This window comes from Salmo salar, unplaced genomic scaffold (genome assembly GCF_905237065.1).
Source record: "Salmo salar unplaced genomic scaffold, Ssal_v3.1, whole genome shotgun sequence".
NCBI lineage: Eukaryota > Metazoa > Chordata > Actinopteri > Salmoniformes > Salmonidae > Salmo > Salmo salar.
Window position 1 is genome coordinate 242,193 of NW_025548478.1, and position 18,581 is coordinate 260,773.

The 18,581-nt window shown below is 42.0% G+C and overlaps 1 long non-coding RNA gene across 1 annotated transcript; it reads right to left on the reverse strand.

Annotated features, from left to right (window-relative positions):
- Positions 1–10,186: 10,186 nt before the first annotated feature.
- Positions 10,187–16,229, reverse strand: LOC123733091 (uncharacterized). The gene is made up of 3 exons (XR_006763570.1): positions 16,155–16,229; positions 15,223–15,276; positions 10,187–10,216 (listed from the first exon to the last, which is right to left on the reverse strand). It is a non-coding gene; the product is annotated as an uncharacterized lncRNA (long non-coding RNA).
- Positions 16,230–18,581: the final 2,352 nt, after the last annotated feature.

Here is an 18,581-nt window from a genome sequence, read left to right on the forward strand (position 1 = left end):
AATAATACAGTAGAAAATAAGTCTATATACAATGTGAGCAAATGAAGTGAAATAAGGGAGCTAAAGGCAAAAAAAGGCCATGGTGGCAAAGTAAATACAATATAGCAAGTAAAACACTGGAATGGTAGATATGCAGTGGAAGAAAGTGCAAAGTAGAAATAATTGGGTGCAAAGGAGCTAAATAAATAAATACAGTAGGGGAAGAAGTAGTTGGGCTAAATTATAGATGGGCTATGTACAGGTGCAGTAATCTGTGAGCTGCTCTGGCAGCTGGTGCTTAAAGCTAGTGAGGGAGATAAGTGTTTTGAGTTTTAGAGATTTTTGTAGTTCGTTCCAGTCATTGGCAGCAGAGAACTGGAAGAAGAGGTGGCCGAAGGAGGAATTGGCTTTGGGGGTGACCAGAGAGATATACCTGCTGGAGCGCGTGCTACAGGTGGGTGCTGCTATGGTGACCAGTGAGTGGAGATAAGGGGGGACTTTACCTAGCAGGGTCTTGTAGATGACCTGGAGCCAGTGGGTTTAGCGACGAGTATGAAGTGAGGGCCAGACAACGAGAGCGTACAGGTCGCAGTGGTGGGTAGTACAGTGGGGGAAAAAAGTATTTGATCCCCTGCTGATTTTGTACGTTTGCCCACTGACAAAGAAATGATCAGTCTATAATTTTAATGGTAGGTTTATTTGAACAGTGAGAGACAGAATAACAGCAAAAAAATCAAGAAAAACGCATGTCAAAAATGTTATACAATTATTTGCATTTTAATGAGGGAAATGAGTATTTGACCCCTCTGCAAAACATGACTTAGTACTTGGTGGCAAAACCCTTTCTTGTAGTTGGCCACCAGGTTTGCACACATCTCGGGAGGGATTTTGTCCCACTCCTCTTTGCAGATCTTCTCCAAGTCATTAAGGTTTCGAGGCTGACGTTTGGCAACTCGAACCTTCAGCTCCCCTCCACAGATTTTCTATGGGATTAAGGTCTGGAGACTGGCTAGGCCACTCCAGGACCTTAATGTGCTTCTTCTTGAGCCACTCCTTTGTTGCCTTGGCCGTGTGTTTTGGGTCATTGTCATGCTGGAATACCCATCCACAACCCATTTTCAATGCCCTGGCTGAGGGAAGGAGGTTCTCACCCAAGATTTGACGTTACATGGCCCCGTCTATTGTCCCTTTGATGCAGTGAAGTTGTCCTGTCCCCTTAGCAGAAAAACACCCCCAAAGCATAATGTTTCCACCTCCATGTTTGATGGTGGAGATGGTGTTCTTGGGGTCATAGGCAGCAATCCTCCTCCTCCAAACACTGCGAGTTGAGTTGATGTCAAAGAGCTCCATTTTGGTCTCATCTGACCACAACATTTTCACCAGTTGTCCTCTGAATCATTCAGATGTTCATTGGCAAACTTCAGACGGGCATGTATATGTGCTTTCTTGAGCAGGGGGACCTTGCGGGCGCTGCAGGATTTCCGTCCTTCACGGCGTAGTGTGTTACCAATTGTTTTCTTGGTGACTGTGGTCCCAGCTGCCTTAAGATCATTGACAAGATCCTCCCGTGGAGTTCTGGGCTGATTCCTCACCGTTCTCATGATCATTGCAACTCCACGAGGTGAGATCTTGCATGGAGCCCCAGGCCGAGGGATATTGAAAGTTCTTTTGTGTTTCTTCCATTTGCGAATAATCGCACCAAATGTTGTCACCTTCTCACCAAGCTGCTTGGCGATGGTCGTGTAGCCCATTCAAGCCTTGTAGGTCTACAACCTTGTCCCTGACATCCTTGGAGAGCTCTTTGGTCTTGGCCATGGTGGAGAGTTTGGAATCTGATTGATTGATTGCTTCTGTGGACAGGTGTCTTTTTTTAAGTTGCGGTTAGGAGCACTCCCTTTAAGAGTGTGCTCCTAATCTCAGCTCGTTACCTGTATAAAAGACACCTGGGAGCCAGAAATCTGTCGTGTCATTGGGGTACCATTAAACTGAAGACATGTTTATCAATTAACTCCCTGTAATTATTATCACACGATTAAACTGATTAATCGTTTAATTGTAATTAACTCGGAGATCGAGGCACCAAGGAGAATATTCAGATTACAAAGCTATAATTTTCCTAATATAACTTTCCTCTACTATAATATTATATTCTATTATAGTATAGGCCGATTATCTTCTGGTTTAAATGGTGTATTTTACCTCGAGTCCAGTCTCATTCCAAACATCGTAAATTGTTGTATCTGCACGAACCCAGTCTTTACTAAAATCATCCATACATCAATTGTCTTAAAATCATTTATTTACTACACTAAGTAATTAACCTCTATGGGCTAGGTGGGACGCTAGCGTGCCACCCGTGGTGCACTCCATCAACAGCAGGTGCATTTCAAGAGCGGCAAATTTGAATCCAAATAAATGTCAAAATTCAAATTTTTCAAACATACAACTATTTTACACCCTTTGAAAGATAAACATCTCCTTAATCTAACCACGTTTTACGATTTCAAAAAGGTTTTACGGCGAAAGCATAAATTTAGAGTATGTTAGGACAGTACATTTACAAGAGTTGTGTGTAATGTTTTGTCAATTCAAAGACAGGGTCACCAAAACCATAAAACCAGCTAAAATGATGCACTAACCTTTTACAATCTCCATCAGATGACACTCCTAGGACATTATGTTAGACAATGCATGCATTTTTAGTTCTATCAAGTTCATATTTATATCCAAAAACAACGTTTTACTATGGCATTGATGTTGAGGAAATCGTTTCCCTCCAATAACCGGCAGTCAAGTCAGCGTCACAAATTAAATAATTAAAATTAGAAAACATTGGTAAAATATTATATTGTCATTTAAAGAATTATAGATTTACATCTCTTGAACGCAATCAACTTGCCAGATTTAAAAATAACCTTACTGGGAAATCACACTTTGCAATAATCTGAGCACTGCGCCCAGAAAAATACGCGTTCGCGATACAGACTAGACATCATGTTGGGGAGATCTAAAATCGAAAATACTATGTAAATAATCCATTACCTTTGATTCTCTTCATCAGATGTCACTTCCAGGTATCACAGGTCCATAACGAATGTAGTTTTGTTCAAAAAAGCTAATCATTTATGTCCAAAAATCTCCGTCTTGTTAGCACATGATCTAAGCCAGCCGGACTTCTTGTCATGAACGAGGGGAAAAAAAATATATTTACGTTCGTTCAAACATGTCAAACGTTGTATAGCATAAATCATTAGGGCCTTTTTAACCAGAACATGAATAATATTCAGGGTGGACGAATGCATACTCTTTTATAACGTATTGGAACGAGGGTACCCAACATGAACTCGCGCGCCAGGTGTCTAATGGGCCATCATCGTTCCATGGCTCTTGTTCGGTCAGATCTCCCTCCAGAAGACTCAAAACACTTTGTAAAGGCTGGTGACATCTAGTGGAAGCAATAGGAAGTGCCAAAATATTCCTCAGCCCCTGTGTTTTTCAATGGGATAGGTTTAAAGGTAATACAACACATCAGGTATCCACTTCCTGTCAGAAAATGTCTCAGGGTTTTGCCTGCCAAATTAGTTCTGTTATACTCACAGACACCATTCAAACAGTTTTAGAAAATTTAGGGTGTTTTCTATCCATATGTAATAAGTATATGCATATTCTAGTTACTGGGTAGGAGTGGTAACCAGATTAAATCGGGTATGTTTTTTTATCCAGCCGTGTCAATACTGCCCCCTAGCCCTAACAGGTTAACAGAAAACATACAAACAGTAATTATCGTCACAAAGGATTGGTATAGTAATGTGCCCTAATGGCTAACAGGCATGGCTGGTCTGTTAGACAATGGGTCATAAACGGTCAGCTGAGAATGTACACAGAGTTCATTAATATTAACAATTGACAATTGAAGGCTCGCTCATTCGGGAACAATTGCAATCAATATATATTAACGCTCATGTGTCGTCGTCGGGATCCTTGTTGGAGCGTCGTTCTGTGGAGAGTTTTGTCTCTCTCTCTCTCTCGGTTAGAATGGATCTTTCAAAGCGACATTCATTAATGTTGTTATAGAATGGATGTTTCGTTGGTCTTCGCGTTCGATGATATAATTTACTTAGCTGCAGACTAATAATTAATATCAAAGACTTGTTCTTATTCTGTCGGTATCAATAGTCTAAAAGTTAACCACATGGTATGGTTCACTTTCAGTAAAGGAATTGGATGGTAAAACCTATTGGCCATGGAGTGGAGGCCTGGTCTGAAGAAATGTAAATCAGGGTGGGTTTTATAGTGACCCTTGAACAGGCTTGTGAAATGACGCCTGGTCCTGTCTGTGTCCCTTGGGGGCGTGCCGATGGCTGAGTGAAGCTTGGTACAGAAATCCAATTCTATCACATTAACATCAGTACATAGCATCTCAATGTATTACAAATAGCTTTATCCTTATTAATACATTTTATACAACCATTATGATGCAAGTCTTAAGCTGAGGCTATTATATAAACAGTTTTATGGTAATATGGCTATATTGTCTCTTCTGAGTATCACAAAATTGTACCAAGCGGACCAGTTCGTAGCTGGATTCTTCACCAATCTTCCATACCTTCTCCAGAACACAAATGTCGCTTGGCTCCCCAATTCTGTGAGTTGGAAGAATTTCCTGTGTCTCTCTATGGGCCATGTGGCCAGAGACTCCTCTTAGAGTTTTTACAACCCTTTCACACAGGGCCTGGGTGGTTGGGAAGGTAGGTTGGGGGATGGTACAAAGGGGAGGGGGTCAACTGTCCTTCCTGTACCCAAAGAGGCCAACGTCATGACAAATCTTTCTGATTGAGACAAAACGGATGGCACTGTGATAGACTGCATCTAATTTATTGAGTAGGGTATTGGAGGCTATTTTGTAAATGACATCGCCGAAGTCGAGGATCGGTAGGATGGTCAGTTTTATAAGGGTATGTTTGCAGCATGAGTGAAGGATGCTATGTTGCGAAATAGGAAGCCAATTCTAGATTTAATTTTGGATTGGAGATGTTTAATATAAGTCTGGAAGGAGAGTTTAAAGTCTAACCAGACACCTAGGTATTTGTAGTTGTCCACATATTCTAAGTCAGAACCGTCCAGAGTAGTGATGCTGAACAGGCAGGCAGGTGCAGGCAGCGATCAGTTGAAGAGCATGCATTTAGTTTTACTTGTATTTAAGAGCAGTTGGAGGCCACGGAAGGAGAGCTGTATGGCATTGAAGCTCGTCTAGAGGTTAGTTAACACAGTGTCCAAAGAAGGGCCAGAAGTATACAGAATAACACCAATAACAGAGGGGGTCTGATCTTTGTGCCTCTGTAAATTTCTCATTCATCATCATTAATGATTCATTCCTGATTATTCATAATCATGGTAGCATCCACATGAATGTAGAAGTGTTCAGAAACATGTTCTATTCTTACTGACAATACAAGTGAAGTGACTCCAAAATGACAGGACATTATTCACCATTCAGTTTCTATTAGGAAAAACATCATCCAAAACACAACCAAGACAAACTGCAAATGCATTCAACAGGTTTGTAGAATCACAATTGATGTAATCACTGCAGGCATGGATCATGGGACTAAATACTAAACTTATGACAACTTTAATACAATATAAGTGAATTTGTCCGAATATGTACAACTTTTTCAAATGGGAGAACTAAATACATAAAGTGCTTTCCTTTCTTAACAGTAACACAGCTATGTATGAAAATACCCTAAAATAAAAGGTGACATTCTGTACTGTCACCTAATATGAAACATTCTATCTCAAATCCAAAATGCTGGATCATAGCACCACATTTAAAACTGTAAGCTTCACTGTCAGAACACATATGGTGTGGACTATGTGTGCCTGGTAAACACATGTGGATCTGGTGAACAGTTATCACTTGTTGACCAACTACAGGAATACTGACCTCAGCGTCTCCAGTTTACAGTGTGGATCCTCCAGTCCAGCAGAGAGCAGCTTCACTCCTGAATCCTTCAGGTCATTGTTACTCAGGTCCAGCTCTCTCAGGTGTGAGGGGTTTGACTTCAGAGCTGAGACCAGAGAAGCACAGCCTTTCTTTGTGACTCCACAGCCTGACAGCCTGCAACGAGATCATCATGACTTCACAAACACACTGGTAATTTAACACCAGTAGTGTAGAAGGACAAGGGTAGATGCATTTGGTTCATATTCCCAAACAACACATAGATTCATCTTCCATCAATGCATTTATTCAATATGTTTTTCAATATACATATTATAATACATATTTTTCTCTAAACATAATATTTCTTCCTGATGAATACTTCTTATATGTCATTTTATTTACTCACAGAGCAGCTCTGGAGGCTTTGACCACTGGCAGCAGCCTCAGAAGAGTTTCCTCTGATCTGGAGAATTTCTTCAGGTCAAACACATCCAGCTCCTTTTCTGAAGTCAGCAATACAAAGGCCAGAGCTGACCACTGTGCAGGTGACAGGTTGGGTTCTGAGAGACTTCCTGATCTCAGGTAGCTTTGGATCTCCTCCACTAGAGAATGGTCATTCAGTTCATTCAGACAGTGGAACATATTGATGCTCCTCTCTGGAGAAGGATTCTCCCTGATCTTCTTCTTGATGTACTTGACTGTTTCTTCATGGCTCTGTGAGCTGCTTCTTGTCTTTGTCAGTAGACCTCGTAAGTGCTTCTGATTGGATTCCAGTGAGAGGCCCAGAAGGAAGCGGAGGAACAGGTCCAGGTTTCCTGTCTCACTTTGTAAGGCTTTATCCAGGGCACTCTTGTAGACAGTAACTTCAGTAACTTCAGGCTTGTCTCTGAACAGCGAGAAAACGTATCTGAACATTGATTGAGGTTCATCCATTAGATTCTCATTGTTGTTGATGAATGAGAGGAACACATATACAGCAGCCAGAAACTCCTGAATGCTCAGATGAACAAAGCAGTACACCTTGTTCTGGTACAGCCCACATTCCTCTTTAAAGATTGTGCTGTGTGCACAATCCTGAGTACACTGAGGCTTCATTGACATCAATGCCAGCCTCTTTCAGGTCTTTTCATAGAAAATCAGATTGCCCTTCACTAGCTGTTGAAAAGCCAGTTTTCCCAGTGACAGAATGCTCTCTTTATTCCAGTGTGGACCTGTCTCTTCTTTCCCAAGATACTTTTCATTCTTCTGTTTGGTATGAAACACCACAAGGTGTGTGTACATCTCAGTCAGAGTCTTGGGCATCTCTTCTCTCTTATGTTCCAGCATGTGTTCGAGGACTGTTGCAGAAATCCAACAGAAGACTGGAATGTGGCACATGATGTGGAGGCTCCTTGATGTCTTTATGTGTGAGATGATTCTGCTGGCCAGGTCCTCATCACTGAATCTCTTCCTGAAGTACTCCTCCTTCTGTGGGTCATTGAACCCTCGTACCTCTGTCACCTGGTCAACACACCCTGAAGGGATCTTATTGGCTGCTGCAGGTCGGGTAGTTATCCAGAGGAGAGCAGAGGGAAGCAGATTTCCCTTGATGAGATTTGTCAGCAGAACATCCACTGAGGTTGACTCTGTGACGTCACAACAGATCTTGTTCTTCTGGAAGTCTAGGGGCAGTCGGCACTCATCCAGACCATCAAAGACGAACAGAACTTTGTACTTGTCGTAGTTGGAGATTCTTGATTGTTTTGTTTCCATTGAGAAGTGATTGAGAAGTTCAATCAAAGTGTTTTTGTCCCCTTTCATCAAATTCAGCTCCCGAAAAGGGAATGAAAATACAAATTGGACATCCTGATTTGCTTTTCCTTCAGCCCAGTCCAGAATGAACTTCTGCACAGAGACTGTTTTTCCAATGCCAGCGACTCCCTTTGTCAGCACAGTTCTGATACGTTTGTCTTGTCCAGTTAAGGGTTTGAAGATGTCGTTACATTTGATTGCAGTCTCTGGTCTTGCTTGTTTCCTGGTTGTTGTCTCAATCTGTCTCAGCTCATGTTCATTATTGACCTGTCCTGTTCCTCCCTCTGTGATGTAGAGCTCTGTGTAGATCTTATTGAGAAGTGTTGGGTTTCCTTGTTTAGCGATCCCCTCAAATACACATTGAAACTTCTTCTTTAGATTAGATTTGAGTTCACGTTGGCAAATCACGGCAGGATCATCTGAATCTAGAAATAACACAGAGGATATTAATATTACATCTGTTTTAATGTCTACAGTATTGTAGGACTGTTATAACATTTTAAATTATAATCATTTATTCTCTTAACTGACTGTATAAATGTTTTCATAATGCATTCCAGACTGGTGTGACTGATTATATTATTATTGGTATTATTGATGGTATTATTAATGTTGTCTCTCTCTCTCTAAATTAATCAACACAACACATCCCTGCTGCTACTTGACGAGGTCACTAGGTGTTGTGTTAAGGTTGCTTCAATATCATTGAGTTACACAGCTACTTTAGCTGTACTTTAGCCACAGCTTTTAAATGTTATAAAACAGCATTCAACATGAGGCAGACAGATCTTACTTTTCTCCAGTGTGTCAGCAAGCTCCTTCTGGTTCATTTTCCTCAGGATGTGCAGTGTGATCTTCAGAGCCCCCTCTCTGGCACTGCTCTCCTGCTTCTCATCTTCAGCATACACCACTTCCTCATCCTGCTTCTGACTCTCAAAGCCTTCTGGGAGTTCTGGACTAAGAATCCTCTTGAACATCTTCAGCTCGTTCTTCACAAATATCATCATTTTCTTTTCAAGCAACTGAAATAAATCAAGTAAATAAGTTAAGCAAGAGAAGAAATGCTTTCTCATTAACACATTAATGAATAATTGACAGATCAACTTTACTTGAGGTAAACAAAAACAAATGTACATAACAGGAACACATACACTGAATATAGAGTCCAGGTCTGTTTGATGACTCTGGGAAGACTGACCACTGAGAATCTCTGACTCTGATCTCTCCTGTTGGTTTCTGTGGACAAAACATGAGATTACATCTCCTCATCCAGGGAGTGAGTGAGTACGGACAGACAAACAGACATAGACAGAAAGCGGGACAGACAGTCAGAGACAGACAGAGACAGACAGACAGACAGACAGAAAGACACAGACAGAGAGACAAACAGACAGACAGACAGAGACAGACAGACAAACAGAGACACAGACAGAAAGCGGGACAGACAGTCAGAGACAGACAGAGACAGACAGACAGACAGACGAGACAGACAGACAGACAGACAGACAGACAGACAGACAGACAGACAGACAGACAGACAGACAGACAGACAGACAGACAGAAAGCGGGACAGACAAACAGAGATAGACAGAGACAGACAGAGACAGAGACAGACAGACAGAGACAGACACAGACAGACACATACAGACAAAGAGAGACAGACAGACTGAAAGCGGGACAGACAGTCAGAGACAGGCAAAGACAGACAAACAGACAGACAGAGACACAGACAGAAAGCGGGACAGACAGTCAGAGACAGACAGACAAACAGACAGACAGAGACACAGACAGAAAGCGGGACAGACAGTCAGAGACAGACAGACAGAAAGATACAGACAGACAGACAGACAGACAGAAAGATACAGACAGACAGACAGACAGACAGAAAGATACAGACAGACAGACAGACAGACAGACAGACAGACAGACAGACAGACAGACAGACAGACAGACACACAGACAGAAACAGACATACAGACAGAGAAAGACACACAGACAGACAGAGACAGACAGAGACAGACAGACAGAAACAGACACAGAGAGACACAGAGACACAGACAGACAGACAGACAGACAGACAGACAGACAGACAGACAGACAGACAGACAGACAGACAGACAGACAGACAGACAGCGAAATACACACAGACAGAGAGACAGGCAAAGAGGCAGAGAGACAGATAGACAGACAGAGAGACACACACACACAGGGAGGGAATATTGTGTTTGTTTAATTAATATTGTTTTAGGACTATGAAAATGGACAAAAGTATTAGCCTATGGATTATGAAAACAACCAAAAGAAATGTGAAAATGGGAGAGGAGAAATGACTAGAGACAGTGTTGTTTAACTCACTGACCATGACCCATGAGTTCTTCTTACCTTTGTTCAGTAGAAAAGTCTCCCTCTCTAAAGTATATAGGTGTACACATGGACCAGTCACTCTTCATGGACACACAGCTGGGTACACGGGAGGCTGGTCTCTCCTGTTTGATTAGACTTTAACACAACAGAGACAAACATTACATCTCTCATCTACTCTGAGCTCAGATGGGAAACATAAGAAGAGCTCTGGATCAGACAGACAGACAGACAGACAGACAGACAGACAGACAGACAGACAGACAGACAGACAGACAGACAGACAGACAGAAAGCGGGACAGACAAACAGAGATAGACAGAGACAGAGACAGAGACAGACAGACACAGACAGACACATACAGAACAAGAGAGACAGACAGACTGAAAGCGGGACAGACAGTCAGAGACAGGCAAAGACAGACAAACAGACAGACAGAGACACAGACAGAAAGATACAGACAGACAGACAGAGACACAGACAGAAAGATACAGACAGACAGAGACACAGACAGAAAGCGGGACAGACAGTCAGAGACAGACAGACAGAAAGAGACAGACAGACAGACAGACAGACAGACAGACAGACAGACAGACAGACAGAAAGCGGAACAGACAGAAAGCGGGACAGACAAACAGAGATAGACAGAGACAGAGACAGAGACAGACAGACACAGACAGACACATACAGAACAAGAGAGACAGACAGACTGAAAGCGGGACAGACAGTCAGAGACAGGCAAAGACAGACAAACAGACAGACAGAGACACAGACAGAAAGATACAGACAGACAGACAGAGACACAGACAGAAAGATACAGACAGACAGAGACACAGACAGAAAGCGGGACAGACAGTCAGAGACAGACAGACAGAAAGAGACAGACAGACAGACAGACAGACAGACAGACAGACAGACAGACAGACAGACAGACAGACAGACAGACAGACAGACAGACAGACAGACAGAAAGCGGGACAGACAGAAAGCGGGACAGACAAACAGAGATAGACAGAGACAGACAGAGACAGAGACAGACAGGGGAGGCTGGTGTCTCCTGCTTTATTGGACTTCAACACAACAGAGACAAACATTACATCTTTCATCTACTCTGAGCTTGGTGTGTTTTTCACTATCTAATCATGACATTGTGTTGTTCAATGACAGACATGTATTTGTTTAAAAATCTATAACTTAATGATTTCATTTCAGAGAAGACAAATAATAATATTTTTTTACAAAATTTTATATATCTGCCTGCCTCTCAACTGTGACCGTTTCAATTCGTCATATGTAGCAACATTTGAAATTGTGTTTTTTACGTTGGATAAAAGTAGAGACTCAGAGCTAGAAAATGGTATATCAGACACTGCAGTTGAGGAACAATGGGAAAGTAATTCTGCTTTGAATGTTAATAAACTTGGAACCTCACTTTTGAGAAAAAGGTCCTTTGAATGTTTTGGTACCTACTGGAGAGCTCTTCTTTGTCTACAGGGCTGTTACTTTGGCAGATAATGTCACCCATCTAAATAAATAGTTTTATATATATAATTAACTAAATGTATGGTGTTTTTGTTTTATGTCAGTTTAATTGTTTGTTATGCTATAAACTTTTTATTTTATTATAAGTGGTAAAATGAACTAGAAAATGTTATATTTTTTTCAATTCTGAGTAATTACTACTTTAGTAAGGAATAACACATTACTCAGTACTACTGCAGTTGCTAAATAATTCCAATAGATGGCAGCATAAGACCACAAATGACATTTCAGAATATTAGTTTAGTTTTCTCCCTGGATACACCACCACTCCCCCTCACAGGAAAACTCCTGTGTGGCTTCTTTCTGTCCCTTTACACACTGCTAACACAAGAGGAAGGACTGAAAAAGCATTTAACAGACTACTGTGAAGTAATATAATGATGATTCATGTTTATTATTACCTGTTTTTATGCTCATGTTTTGAAATTATACTTCATTAATATAACGATTATCAATAAGTCTGAACATTAATTCAGTCACCTCTAGTTGAGAAAAACGTATTTTCCAGGTACATTCATTGTCAAATTCATCAACCAGCATCGAGCCACTCTGCCTTCTCTCTCTAGTAGTCAACTCAGCCCCGGTAAAAAGCTGGTGTCATCACTCTGCCTTCTCTCTCTAGTAGTCAACTCAGCCCCGGTAAAAAGCTGGTGTCTTCACTCTGCCTTCTCTCTCTAGTAGTCAACTCAGCCCCGGTAAAAAGCTGGTGTCGTCGCTCTGCCTTCTCTCTCTAGTAGTCAACTCAGCCCCGGTAAAAAGCTGGTGTCGTCGCTCTGCCTTCTCTCTCTAGTAGTCAACTCAGCCCCGGTAAAAAGCTGGTGTCTTCACTCTGCCTTCTCTCTCTAGTAGTCAACTCAGCCCCGGTAAAAAGCTGGTGTCATCACTCTGCCTTCTCTCTCTAGTAGTCAACTCAGCCCCGGTAAAAAGCTGGTGTCTTCACTCTGCCTTCTCTCTCTAGTAGTCAACTCAGCCCCGCTAAAAAGCTGGTGTCGTCGCTCTGCCTTCTCTCTCTAGTAGTCAACTCAGCCCCAGTAAAAAGCTGGTGTCGTCGCTCTGCCTTCTCTCTCTAGTAGTCAACTCAGCCCCGGTAAAAAGCTGGTGTCGTCGCTCTGCCTTCTCTCTCTAGTAGTCAACTCAGCCCCGGTAAAAAGCTGGTGTCGTCGCTCTGCCTTCTCTCTCTAGTAGTCAACTCAGCCCCGGTAAAAAGCTGGTGTCGTCGCTCTGCCTTCTCTCTCTAGTAGTCAACTCAGCCCCGGTAAAAAGCTGGTGTCGTCGCTCTGCCTTCTCTCTCTAGTAGTCAACTCAGCCCCGGTAAAAAGCTGGTGTCTTCACTCTACCTTCTCTCTCTAGAAGTCAACTCAGCCCCAGTAAAAAGCTGGTGTCGTCACTCTGCCTTCAATCTCTAGTAGTCAACTCAGCCCCGGTAAAAAGCTGGTGTCGTCACTCTGCCTTCTCTCTCTAGTAGTCAACTCAGCCCTGGTAAAAAGCTGGTGTCGTCGCTCTGCCTTCTCCAGGGGCATGTTGAGGTAAATTTACTAACCGGTAGGGTTTAATGATGTAATTTATTGGCGGGCTGGAAGACGCACTCTTGTCTTTTTCTATTCCGAGGTTGTTTACTCGCAATATCAGATATTAAGATTACTTTTTATAATGCATGTATACTGAGGTTGAGGTTTTGACTAGCGATTATTTACCCGGTGTTCAATACCTGCTATAATCACTATTTTGTTGCTCTCCCGAAAGCAATACAGGCCCATTACGAGATATATAGCTAACTAAAGTAATGAGTGACCATTTTAGAAAATCATGGGACATATAGTCTGTGGTTGCATGCTATTTTATGTCAATCCTATTGCTGCCTGTAGCCTATAACTGATGCTTCGTGGTCTTATGCTGCCATCTATTGGAAATCTTTAGCAATTAAAAGTTATTAATGCACATTCAGACGTTGGTGAGGCAGCTAAAAAAATGTTAAAAAATTGAATGTGTCCAGCCTACTTTAGGCGCCCCGAAAATAATATTCAAAAGATTGGTCCTTGGATACAGAGGGGTTAAACACTAAAGTTACCGTCCATCTAGTGAAGAGAGGAGAACCGGACAGAGGTAGCCAGCATCCGTCAACGAGAGAGGGAGGATAGGATAACTAGGATGCTGCTGGTAGAGTAGCGAGCTAGCTTACCTAGCTGTACCGACTAGCTAGGATAACTAGGATGCTGCTGGTAGAGTAGCTAGCTAGCTTACCTAGCTGTACCGACTAGCTAGGATAACTAGGATGCTGCTGGTAGAGTAGCTAGCTAGCTTACCTAGCTGTACCGACTAGCTTGGCTAGCTAGCAGAACGTTCGTCTGTCGTTTGTCTCGATGATGATGACGAATCCGGTAAACCACAAAATGAAACAAGGATAGAGAGTGAAAAGGATCTGGCTACACTCATACTGTCCCTGACCGTAAAGCAAAAAGCAAATTCAACAATAAACTTCGGCGTCTCAACACTGTAGTGAACTCTGTAGTTATTCCCCAAGATCACCTCAGCCCACTCTGCTCGTAACCAGACAATATCCTTGGCGCCACACCGTACGGGGACGCGGACAGTTCTTTACGGGGACGGGGACAGATCCAGAACGCGGACATAAGCAGTGCCACACAATCAACTAAACCCAGTCTTTACAGTGGGTTACATTAGTGATATTCATTTTTTATTATTATGTTAAACAAACATTTATTATAACAATATTTTGAGATCTGGGCCCATGTCCACAAAGCGTCTCAGAGTAGAGAATTGGTCATATAAGTGCTGAGAATAAAGACATTTGACACTTATGGGTATAAATTAAAGCTATGCATGAAGTCTCTAGTCCCACCTAGTCGGCAGATATTTAGGACACCTCGTGAGCTGTCCTAAGTAGTTAAGAGTTAACAGCAGGTATCTTGATAATACTATAGAATAATGCAGCGAGTCAGTGGTTCCTGCACCACATGTAAATACTTTGGAGTCGTAAAAATAATGTTTTATATTTCTATATGATCAATCCATAAAACAGTGTCCGGGTGCTGGAAAAACAGGAGGAATTGATCTGACCACTGGAGGGCTGCTGGGTTCACATCCTCAAAACATTCACCTTTCATTGATCAGAACTCTAGAGGTTCTTCTTCACTGAACCCCAAAATATATATAACTTTTAGTGGTTCCATATATTAAGGAAGTGATAGAAGCCTTTTTGGTTCTATAAGGAACCTTCTTTTCTAAGAGTGTAAAATTAACAAGTTTTTCTTTTGATTATTTAATTATCTACATCATGTTATTTCAAGATATCCCTTTGGAGCGCAACATCACGTTGTTAAGAAATTATCCTAAATTGGGCATGGCTTTAAAATGGGCAATTGAATGCATCTAGGGTGTTCCAGCAAAACAATGGATATATAGAGTTTTGCAATAAAACATTTTTTATACACAATCTAAAGAAATTCATAAATAATCTGAGAACAGGAATATTGAAGGTACCCATTAGCAACCATTTCTGATTAAAAAACAAATGTGAACATTTTTGGAAATATCATTTTTGAAATAAACTATTAATAATTCTTAAACAAAATTGTCATCTCACCTCTTAGATTTGGTGTCATGTTCCCCAGAGAGACTCATTTTAGAGAACTGACCCCTAAACAGAGATCCAGCATGTTGGTTGTGGTCAACACAGTGACAACTAAACAGAGATCCAGCATGTTGGTTGTGGTTAACACAGTGACAACTAAACAGAGATCCAGCATGTTGGTTGTGGTTAACACAGTAACAACTAAACAGAGATCCAGCATGTTGGTTGTGGTTAACACAGTGACGTCCTAAACAGAGATCCAGCATGTTGGTTGTGATTAACACAGGGCCAACTAATTATTGAAGGTCAATTGTTCTCTTTTATTCATTATCTCTTAGAAATAAAACATTTACTAACAGACATAGAAAGACACATCCAAACAGTTAGGTGATTTAATATTTTTCACAATTTCTCCATGTAGTGGAACTAATAATAATAAAACTATTTAACAACAACAATATAATATTAATAAGTCACTTTCTCTTTTAATAATTTCTCTCATTCTAGTGTGTTGCTTTGTTCAACAGGTATGATATAATTATGCTGTTACTGAATTCAGTTCATAATAACAATGTTAAGAAAAGTATGTTCAGTGGTTTCATACCAAATTACACAGGAAGCAGGAGCTCATTGTAGTTTAGAAAACAACAAATGTTCTGATATTCTGAAAGATGATTTAGAACTATGATACATTCAAATTTTTACAAATTGTAAAATAATCACGATAAACAAATCGTATAATACGATATATGAACAATATGTTTTTGAATTTGACTTGCCTACGCCCAGTTAGCGCCATTTTGTATGATTGAACTGTCACATAACTGTCCCAGGTGAAATGGACTTTTAGATCTGAGTGTTTTACTGTCAGTCACTATACTAAAATAACACCATACATTTAATTTCTCTACACACTTTACAATAATCACTGGGAAGATTCTTACCTTGTAGCCTGAATTCACAGCCAGAACATGTCAAGTCATTGAGATATTTTCCGTTGTTCTGAGAGAGCAGCTTCCTGATGACAAGTGTCTCTGTATCTATGTTCTAGGTACAGTTGATCTTTGGATGCAATAATATCTGGTCAAAGTCTAGTGACACAACACCATAGTATATCATAAACATAACAGCAGTTGGCCAGAAAAGGCCATGACATACTATAAAACAGGGTTTGTCAACTAGATTTGGCTTCGGGTGTCACGGTTGTCATAGAGAGGAGCGGACCAAAGTGCAGCGTGATTATCGTTCCACATATTTTATTGAACTGTGAAACTATGCAATACATACACATAAACTAAAGAACAAAAAAAAAAATGTGATGTAGAGGTGAAACATACACTACTCAAAAACAATCTCCCACAAACAAAGGTGGGAAAAACACCTACTTAAGTATGATCTCCAATTAGAGACAACGATGACCAGCTGCCTCTAATTGGAGATCATCCCAAACAAAACCAAACATAGAAACTAGAACTAGAAACTAGAAAACAACATAGAAAAACTAAACTAGAAAACCCCCCCTGTCACGCCCTGACCTACTCTACCATAGAAAATAACAGCTTTCTATGGTCAGGACGTGACATCGGGAGAATTTTTTTCTGAGTTAAAGTCGGAGGGCCAGAACATAATTAGCATATAATATTAGCACAATTAATATGCCTACACTACAAATTTAACAACACGTTTAACACATTTGATTAGTACATAGTACATTGAGTGACAATAAAATAATTTAGATCTGATTAAGTTCATAAAATCACCAATATCTCTATTCAATTATATTTTTTTGTTTATATCTCTGTGTGTTGATTGTTGGGGAAAAACATGTCTACGTAGCCTACTGTAGTCTACACTACTTTATTAATATCAACATTCATTCAGAACAATTAGCTTGATAGCAAGAGAACATGTCGCTCTCAAAAAGTAGCAAAAGAAAGGTGGATAATGAAAATCAAAGTTTCAGGGAAGAACGGACAGAGAGATATCCATTCATCTTACCATCTTTCTCCAATGCCAAGCCAGAGTGTCTTGTTTGCAATGAAAATGTCATTGTTTGCAAATAATTCAATCTCAGATGGCATTATGAATCTAAAAATGGTACTTTGAAAGTGGCCTTCCCGCCCCAGACAGAGGCCTGAAGCAGAAACACTGAAGCATTAACTACAAGCTACAAACACGGCAGTAGAATCCTCCTTCGTGGCCTGACCCAACAACAGAAGGTCACAAGTGCTTCCTAAAAGCATCCTGGGTTCTAACCAAACACAACATGCCCTTCACAGACGCAGAGCTGTTTAAAAAATGCATGGTGACAGTTTTGGAGGAATTGGCTACAGACAAGTCTATGGATAGCATAATCGCGTCTGTCAAACAGGTGCCCCTGTCTGTGACATCAGCCGGACGCCGTGTCTGTGCTCTGGCGGATGATGTGCATAGGATTGTTCTGGAGGGGCTCAGTCAGGCTGAGCATTTTCCCCTGGCTATTGATGAGAGTACTGACAACACCGATGTAGCACAGTTGTGTGTATATGTCCGTTATTTTCATGGGAAGGACACACCACCGGGACGTTCCCCTGGATGGACACACCACCGGGACGTTCCCTGGAAGGACACACCGGGGACGTTCCCCTGGAAGGACACACCGCCGGGGCGTTCCCCTGGAAGGACACACCGCCGGATGTCCCCTGGAAGGACACACCACGGGGGCGTTCCCCTGGAAGGACACACCGCCGGGATGTTCCCCTGGAAGGACACACCACCGGGACGTTCCCCTGGAAGGACACACCTCGGGGACGGTCCCCTGGAAGGACACACCACGGGACGTTTCCCTGGAAGGACACACCACGGGACATCCCCTAGCACACCTCCGGGGACGGTCCCCTGGAAGGCACACCACCGTGGACGTTTCCCTGGAAGACACAACCGGACATCCCCTGGAAGGACACACCACCGGGACGGTCCCCTGGAAGGACACACCACCGTCCTACCCGGGGCGTTCCCCTGGAAGGACACACCACCGGGGCGTTCCCCTGGAAGGACACACCGGGACGTTCCCTGGAAGGACAACCACCGGGACGTTCCCCTGGAAGGACACACCTCCGGGACGGTCCCCTGGAAGGACACACCTCGGGGACCTGAAACCCCGTTCCCCTGGAAGGACACACCGCCGGGACGTTCCCCTGGAAGGACACACCGCCGGGGACATCCTATTCACAAAGCTGGAACAATTGTTTACGTAGCATGGCCTGTCATTCGAAAAAGTCAACTTTGTGATCACCGTCAGGGCTCCTGCTATGGTGGACAGACACAGGGGCCTGGTCAGCAGGTTGAAGGAAATCGCCCCACAAATGAATGGCTTGCATTGTCTCATCCAT